This window comes from Diadema setosum, chromosome 5 (genome assembly GCF_964275005.1).
Source record: "Diadema setosum chromosome 5, eeDiaSeto1, whole genome shotgun sequence".
Lineage (NCBI taxonomy): Eukaryota > Metazoa > Echinodermata > Echinoidea > Diadematoida > Diadematidae > Diadema > Diadema setosum.
Window position 1 is genome coordinate 20941825 of NC_092689.1, and position 9903 is coordinate 20951727.

Genomic DNA, 9903 nt, shown 5'->3' on the forward strand with positions numbered 1-9903 from the left:
CAAAATCGTACGTCTAAAGACCAAATCGCCTTCGCTTACGGCGAAAATGACTGTTCTTTTGGCGATCGTGTCTTAGATATTCTGCGTTGAACCCTGACACATTTGGTACCTACAGAAAGCTCTACCGCTGCTTATTCCAAATATGGTCATGACATGATGTCATGCTACTCACTTTCATTCATAAATTTGTCTGAAACATGCGTAAGTTTATGCAAATCGTCTCCCAGACGCGTAAACAGCCTTGTTGCTTACCAAGACACGTGATCGAAATACGTGTTCGCGATTGGTCAACTGCGCCAAGGACCCCCTTGTTTACAAGCAACCTACGTGTTATACTATGGGGATCGCTGCAGCAGTGGTGCATGCTTGGATGCAACATGTGTATCGTGACTGCTGCTCAGCACGGAAATGTTGCAGTTTCCCGCTTTGTTAGACTGTTTTTTTTTGGCAAGTTGAGGTAGAAATTAGAATTTAAACCAACACACAAGAGAAAAAGAAGGTCACATTTATCTAACAAACCTTCATCATGCCATTTCGAAGAAGAATCAAGCTGAAATCACGGCATCAAGGAATACCTCTTCACTGCCGATTCTGCTGGTACTGTTGTGCGTACACCTGATCACGGCAATCGCGAATCTTGAGCTGATTACGGTAGGTTTTGTGCTTTTCAAACATTGTATTTCCGTAAATTTATGGGTGTAAAAATTATTTCCAATCGATTACAGCTCTTTGACTTAGTTATCATCCTTCATGAGTATGTAAGATTACCTCAGCTACATGTATACGCAATTCCCCCACAATGATCGATTTGTTGTGTCAATAATAACAGCAAATTGTGGCTGTATGAAGGAACAGCTGATCACGGCAATCGTGAATCTTGAGCTGACGATAGGTTTTGTGCTTTTAAAACTTTGTTTTTCCGTAAATTTATGGGTGTAAAATATGATTCCAATGAACACAAACAAACAAACAATTTCACGACGTGAATATATAGTTTTGGCAGACGATTTATTCTAGATTGACAACAAATTACACACCAATTTCCTGAAAAGTGCACACAGTTTGCCTATAGATACGTAAATCCCACTGGGTTGCATACACACGTGGTGACGTCACAGATTTGGCACTTTTCGTAGCCGCATCGAACTTCTTCCAGAGCTCAAATTTGATAAAAATAAAAATTCTTATATTCAAAGCAGAGACAACTTTATTGCATGATTTATGTCAGAAATTAATCAAAATAACATTAAATGATGGAAAACAGTCAATTTATATGATATTATTTCCTATAAATTTCTTCTTTAAGTGATGTCCTGTCCAAATCCTAGCTGTCTTAGCCCCAAAATGAAGCTACCACAGGCTACTACATACCCATTTGATATACAGTAGTGCTTTGGCTGCCATGTTTTCTTTGCTCTCCTGAACATTTGACATTTTGTAGATACGAGGTCTTGTCGCTCCAGCGATGAATTAAACTAGAACTATCACTCATTGTGATTAATATACCCCCACCCACAACTGAGGGAATTAGCTCAACCAGTATTAATTTTTTTTTTTTTTACTTTTTAATGAAAAAAAAAATTACCATGGCAATTCAACAGTGAATAAATGTATTGCTCACTGGTAGTCAAATGTCCCACATCTCAAGTCAAGTGCTCAAAAACTGAGTGAGCAAGATAAATAAAAAACTGACAATTTCTATGGCTTTCATTAAAATTTGTGTTACCATGGCAACACAATGTTGGACATTAAGAAAAAAATGAAGTTTGCACAACTATATATTATATATATCATAGCCATCACATATGCCAAATTTCAAGCCAAATGCTAAAAGGCCAAGGGGCTTAGCTGAATTCACAATATAAGTGTATCATTTTCATTCAAAATATGCTGTTAACGTGGAAACGCATTGATCAACAAAAACAAAAGGTTAAGTTTGCACATCTGCGTACCATAGTGGTCAGGTGTTTACATGCTTTTTGGTGAAAAGATGCTTGTTACCATGGCAACACATTGTTCACCACTAATGACAGATTAAGTTTGCACATCTATATGCAATAGTGGTCACATGTGCCAAATTTCAAGCCAAATGCTCAAAGACTGAGGGAGTTAACTGAATCCACAATATTTTGCATGATTTTCATTCAAAATATGTTGTTACCATGGCAACATACGTGTATTAATCAACAATGACGAAAGATTACGTATGGTGATAAGCACAATCAGGGTATGCAATCATGACTTTCTCACTTTAAAAAATTGTAACTTCTAAAAGAATGCACCAACTGACTTAAAAATTCACATGCAGCATGCTAAGACATCAGTAATAACATGTGGTAATACAATAGCTAATTTCTTCTTATTTACTGTTAATTATTAAAGATTAATTACCAAAAGGTCCCCCAAAACCCATGTAATGCGTCAAAAAAAGCATTTTACAACTTACGTAAAATCAAGATTTGAGGTCCAAATTTTAAATTTACCCCTACAATGTGTTTGGTATCAAATTAATGAATTTTTTCCTGGCATTGCTTGCATGCAATAAAAAAACAGTGGTCCTTTCAGCTGGAGAAAGTTATGAGGTCTGATGTCCCATCCTGGTAGGAGTGTAATGCTGGCTTATTTATGTGACATTGTGACCTTTTAATCCATGCTGTACAGCTGTATATGGAGAAACAGCTTGTTTTTCTGCTTTTCCTTAAAGTAATGAAGATACACTACAATGTGGTGTGCTGTTTGCCAATAAATGATCAGCCAGTTTTGAGTTTTGAGCCATTTTCAAATGCTGAGGAAAATAAGTGCAGCCGTTTTTTTAGTATTTTCAGTGAGGTATATCCTAATTTTACTTCAAAGAATCTTTTCCCCTTATTGAATATCCTTGGTTTTTTAGCCATGAATTGTACATATGGGCAATTCCGCAGTTAGGTGGACATGACATGGATAAAAGAAATGTGCCTCTTTATCTTACCCTTTGATCTAGGTATCAACTAATGCCATGGATGTTCACCAATCATTAGGGTCTTTCAAATTCAGTAGATTTTATTTTTCGTATTTATTGATTTTGCGAGATCTAAAACCATCATTTAAAATGTACATGTGGGACTGGGGACGCTGAAATTCACTTAAATGCAAATTACAGTGGGTTCCTTTGAAATTTTTTCCTCAAAGTTTTGCTTAAGGGTAAAAGATGAATACCTTTAAATACTCCAGAAGTCATGTGACATTTTGTCAATTACAAAAGGGTGAAATGACCTGCGGAATTACTCCGGACAAATGTAACGTTACTAACCGTAACGTTACTAACCATGCTTTTGGGGGTCTAGCTAAAAAATTATCGGTCGAACTGCTAAAAATTTTTGCATGAACATTTGTCATGCTGCTATAATTGAAATTAATGCAACACTTTGTTTGAAGTAACTTGTATTTTTGCACACTTTTTGCTACAAGACATTGATTTTTTTGTCATGTCCTTTTTTCGTAACGTTACTAACCAGCCCTTTAAGTTGCTATAGCAATTCTAATATTTCTTGGATTGGGTTCATTCTTTTCTGTATCATAAACCTGGGAAGGATGAACATGTTTTTGACATAATTTTGACTTGAAATGAATAAATGGTAATTTAGTGGTAAAAACAAATATCTAAATTTGTTCAAATGTAACGTTACTAACCGCGGAATTGCCCATATGTAGTAATCTATTGTGTGAAAATTTTAGCAAATTTGAACAATAAGAACTTATTTTTCATATTTTTACAAATTGCTGAGGAAAAATAAGACTGATCCACGCCCATGTTCTACTGCAGGAAGGTCATATAAGTGTTCAGTGTTCCTATTTCATTGCTTTTTCAATTTTTAAAGATATCATAAGCAAAAACATAGTATATTGGCTTGATATGTCATTGTTTGAGTGTCACAGCTTGGATATCAACTCAAGTCATCATAAATCTCATATTCATTCTTCTATCTGTGTTTACAAATATGAGAATGGATCCAAAAACTATTCGCACATTCAACGTCAAACAGTACAGATAATTTTTTAATGAAAAATATCATATCTTCCAAAGTACCTGCCCTAATTTCATAAAACTTTGTAATAATGGCCAATATATATGTCTGTTACCTATTCCTGAAAGTTTCACCTCTTCACTCTTTGGCAAAAGTGAAATATTATAAAATATATAAAAGTGGTTTTATTTTAATTCAAAGTAATGCCTACAAAATTGATCATCCATTTTGAGTAGTGAAAATATGACATTAATTCATATTTTGTGATATGTCATGGCTATGTGCTGGTGGTGAATGGAAGGGATATTTATCAGGAATATCTACAAGCAATTTCAGATGAAAAAAAAAAATTTCCTTTCTTTTAATGAATTTTTCCAATATATTAGTCATTTCAATGTAATTCGACACCCCTAATTGAAATGCCAATTTATGCGCAGTTTAATGCGAAATTTTGACTTTCTTTACATGAAATGAAAATTTGAACACTCAGCTACAACAAACAGCAAAAAAAGCATTTTCACCAAGTTTTTTCATTTTTCCCGTTACGCAAACACTTGCATACCCTGATTGTGCTATCGATCGTATGCACATCTACTTACTATAGTGGTCACATGTGCCAAATTTCAAGCTAAATGTTCAAAGACTGAGGTAGTTACCTGAATCCACAATATCTTTGTATGCATTTTAGTGAAAAGATGCTTGTTACCATGGCAACACATTGTTCACCACTAATGAAAAATCAAGTTTGCACATCTATATGATATAGTGGTCACATGTGCCAAATTTTTAAGCCAAATGCTCAAAGACTGAGGGAGTTAAATGAATCCACAATATTTTTGCATGATTTTCATTCAAAATATGCTGTTACCATGGCAACACATTGATCAACAATGACGAAAGATTATGTATGCACATCTATGTACTATAGTGGTCACATGCGCCAGATTTCAAGCCAAATGCTCAAAGACTGAGGTAGTTACCTGAATCTGCTGAATCCCCAATATTTTTGTATGTATTTTAGTGAAAAGATGCTGTTGCCAAGGCAACGCATTGTTCACCACTGACGAAAGATCAAGTTTGCACATCTATACACTATAGTGGTCACATGTGCCAAATTTCAAGCCAAATACTCAAAGACTGAGGGAGTTAACTGAATCCACAATATTTTTGTATGATTTTCATTCAAAATATGCCGTTACCATAGCAACACATTGATCACAACTGATGAAAGATTACATTTACACATTTACATACCACAGTGGTCATGTGTGCCAAATTTCAAGCTAAATGCTGAAAGACTAAGGGAGTTAGCTGAATCCGCAAAATTTTTGTATGCTTTTTGGTAAAAAACTAGAAATGTCGCTACGGCGACTGGTGTATGCCTCCGCCATAATACATGGTTCTCCTAATAGGTCTATAGTACAATGTCTTGACAATGTGTGATGACAGTTTCACACAATTGGCAAAATATTAAAATGACAGGTTTGCCACAAATGTGCTGAATGTTCACTTTCCTAGAACTAGGTTCAATTGGATGAATGATTAAAACATCAAGAGTGCAGGTATTTGGGGGAACTGATGATTTTCACTTGACTTTTGACCCTTTTACAAGTTTATGCATTGAGTAATTTTCAAGGTATTGAGAAAAAGTATAATTTCAGTATCAAATGGTAAAATAGTATTATCGAAACCTGGCCTTTGACCTTTGACCCCACAGTTCCAAAGAGAATCACTGTTAGGTAGAACATGCATAAATATGTAAGTTTCATGACAATACCTTGAGTTATTTTTGAGATATGGAGGAAAAAGTGCAATTTAGCACTTTCACTTGACCTTTGACCTTTTGACCTTTGACCTTTTGGCAAGAAACTTCCCACAGAATATATATTGGGTTATACATGCATACATCAAGTTTTAAAAAAATCCTTCAAGCACTGCATAAATATAAGGAAAGTAGTTATATTTTGAGTTGACCTTGACCTTTGACCCCTGACCTTTGACCCATGACCCCCAACTTCCCTAGATAATCACTGCCCATCGGTACAAGCATATATACTAAGTTCCATGAAGATACCTTGAACCATTTGCGAGATATGGAGAAAAACATGAAATTTCAATTTTTTTTTTTCACAAAATAACCTGTGACCTTTGACCTTTGACCCTGTGACCCTAAAATCCACACAAAGTATCATCCCCCAAGGATATACCCTCATACCAAGTTTGATGCAAAACCACCACACGGTTCTTGAGATATCGACAAAAACAAAACGGGACGGACGGATGTACGGACGTACGGACGTACGGAAGTACGGACGTACGGAAGTACGGACGTACAGACGGACGGACGACCCGAAAACATAATGCCTCCGGCCACTTCGTTGGCGGAGGCATAAAAAAGCTGTTACCATGGCAACGCATTGTTCACCACTGACGAAAGATTTGGGCCCGTATTCTGCTAAAAACTTAGACCAAGTTTAAATCCACATCTGGGTCTAAAGTGGGTTTAAACCTGGGTTTAATTTGTATTCTACTAATAGTCAAGGCACTAAATCCTGTAAGGGGCTTAATTAAGGAGTTCGTTCAACCCATCCCGCAGAAAAGGTTTGACCACATAGAGTGGTAGATGGGACCTCCATGAACACCCCCAGGTAGTACTGTACGAGCTGAAATATTCGCGGTGGTTTTATTTTCGCGAATTTCGCGAATCGCCTTTGAACCGCGAAAATAACAACACGTGAAAATAACAACGCGTGAATAACTAAGTTCAGTTAGACCCACGCAACCGCGAAATTAACAAGAGGCGAAAATGTCCTCCAAGTAGCAATTCGCGAAAATATCTGTACGCGAAAATTTCAGCTCGTACAGTATGTGATTCCAAATTGTGGTATCAATAAAATATTACAGGCCACTTTTCATCATTATTGTTGGAACAAACGTAAAAAAAGTTTGCGTACGCCAAGACTACTACACGCACCACGGGCACTTGCAGGAAGCTCTATGGGACGCACAGTGTCAGTGGCGCGTGTAGTAGTCTTGACGCAGACTTTTTTTCGACAAAAAAAAAAAAAGGTTTGTGCCTGCAAACTAACAGCGCTGTCACACCTTTCCGGGTAAGCTACGCCGGCTTGTGACGAGTAGGAATTTTCCAGCAAGAAGGGGAATTTTCTGCGGGCGGACAAGGGTGTTGGGGAGTTCCGTACTTGCGTCTTACCTGCTAGACGAGTGCTACTTACCTGTTACTTGCGTGTATTCCGTTTGACCTGCGTGAAAGCTTCGAAACCGACCCGTTTTCAGTTACGAGCGACATATGGGGTCTGCGAAGTACCTGCGTGGAAGTCGCCTGCAAGGTCTGCCACGGGGGTGTTCTGGGTGTACCTCTGCGGGCAAACCCCCGTGACTCACCCGGAAGTTTTGAGCATGCTCAAGTCCTTTAATTGTTAAACCGTGCCTGGGGAAGCCTTGCGGGTTGACTTGCGGTTAAAACATAAAACAAAAAAAAACAAAACAAATCCGAGTGAGTCGCGGAGATGGTCTGCAGAGGTCCACGCAGAACACCAGTAGGAGGCCCGTAGCTGCCGCAAGTCGCTTGAAGTACGCAAGTTGCCCGTGGATCTATGCAAATCGAATTCCTTTAGAAGGATTCTTTCACCAAGTTGTCAGCCCTCATTCTCCACCCATGCGGCTGAAACGCAGGTCACATCACGGAATGCACGTAAGACGAACGTAAGTAGGACGGGTCCAGCATGTAGGACGCAAGGCCTTGTCCGCCTGCAAAAATTGTCCTGCGTGCAGGAAAATCTCCACACGTAACAAGCCCTCGTAGCTTGCCCGGAAAGGTGTGACAGGGCCTAAACTTGACTGCGGGTAAATAGGACTTGCGTGCGCAACTCCGGGTAACTACGGGCGAGATTCATACTAGGTACTGTCATGTGCGGGTTATCTGCGGGGACTTTTCCTCTGCTCTTTTCCAAGGTTGTTTCGCATAACCATCGCTCTGTAAATACTCAAATGAGCTAACATTAGAATAACCCAAAAACATAATGCCTCCGGCACCACTTCGTGGCGGAGGCATAAAAATCTCCCTAACATGGGAGCGGGACACCCCCTCCCACACCCCCCCCCCACCCTCCCTCGCTCCGCTCACTCGGGCTTGGTCGCTATGCTCCCTCGTTTTCGGCCCCCTATACGGAATTCCTGGATCCGCCCCTGACTATACGTACAGCAAAAGGAAGAGTCCTTTTCGTGGCAATGTTGCTCAAAAGGCATTTTCACATCAGCCTGATAAAAATCCAAGCTCGAAATATTTTCCGCGATTGCGAATTAGAGAGCTATTTCATTTCTTATTCACATCAGCCCGAAGAGGGGGTAGCCCGAATAGTTAAAAATTTTAAAATAGCTAATTCGACAGCTGAGTATGTGCAAACAGCATCAGTAATGCGTGTGCCCTCTCAAAAATTCCTCATGATTTGTGTGCAGTTTGCCTCGGTCGATCAGGTCACACACGCTAGGCATGATGGGATTCATCGCGCTAATTTCTCGAGTCGTTTTCACATTATCAAATAGCGCGCTACTATCCCGCTATTTCAGAAATTTCCCGAATTGGACTCGAGAAATTTTTTCGATCAGAGCGATACAACTAGCGTGCTATTTCGCTATCGAGAAAATTTCCCAAGTCCGAAAATAGCGCACTGTTTCGAAACATCGGGCTAATGTGAAAATGCCTAATGACTGCGCTGTGGAATGTATCACATTCCGTTATGTATTGTAGTCCCCATTAAGTTTGCAGACTGACAGCACAAACACACACACGCACGCATGCACAAGCATACACACTCTAAAAATTACTTTTCCACGAGGTGCCCCCCCCCCCCCAATGTCTTGACCCACGGTACGCCACTGGGTGGAAAAATGATTAAAAGGTATCAAATTCCTCAATGAAATAAAAAAGGTAAATTTTCAAAATGACGTCATCAAATTTCAAGTTTACTCAAGCGTATCTCACTTATCCTTGGCCGATTTTCACCCAGATTTCAGTATGTTGTAGCTTGTTGAATGGTCTTTCAGATGTATGTGACATCAAATTTTGATTGGATGACGTCATCACCTTGTAAAAATCAATTGAAAGTAACCTTGTCAAATTTGACCAGTTTGCGTGTTATCTCTATGGGAGGGCATTTTTTCTGGAAATGAAAATAGACATGACTGTCTATATTGAGCACTAGCTTACTTGCAATGTACCCTTCGGTGAATTTTTCCCAATTTTAATATGTTGTAGCTGGGACTTTGGGCTACCATAAGTGTGCCCTCCATTTTTTCATACAATGTCAGGATTACGTTGAAAAACTTGGTTGAATTTGGAACTTGGCTTCGATATAGTGTCATTTTGCTTAATACACAGAGCCTATGGGGGATGAAATAGCTCAGTCGATAGCGCAATGGACTTTTAATCTAAAGGTTCTATGTTCCAGGCTCACCCCTGCCAATTCTTTTGCTTTTTTAAAACCAATATATTCTTTATATTTCTTTAGTAAGTCTTATTCTCCCTTTCTAACATTATCTTTTTCTGATCCTTTTATTCTTCTCTCTCAAATTTCTATACAATACCTTAACTTTTTCTCTATTTTTCTTTCTTTCTTCCACTTTCTGTGCAATAGATCAAGAACAACAAGTCCTATCAACTCCATATTTTGCATGTTTAGTTCATGTCACAAACATCATTTCACAGAATAACAACTACTTCCTCCGACACCATCTTGGGTAGGTAAATTAGGGTCAAAGGTCAACAGTGTTTAATCCTGTATCTCCGTGAATACACATCCAATCTTCCCCACATTTTGCACACGTAAGGACCATGTTGCAAGAATCACTTCACAAAATAACAACTTTTTGCTCAGATGCC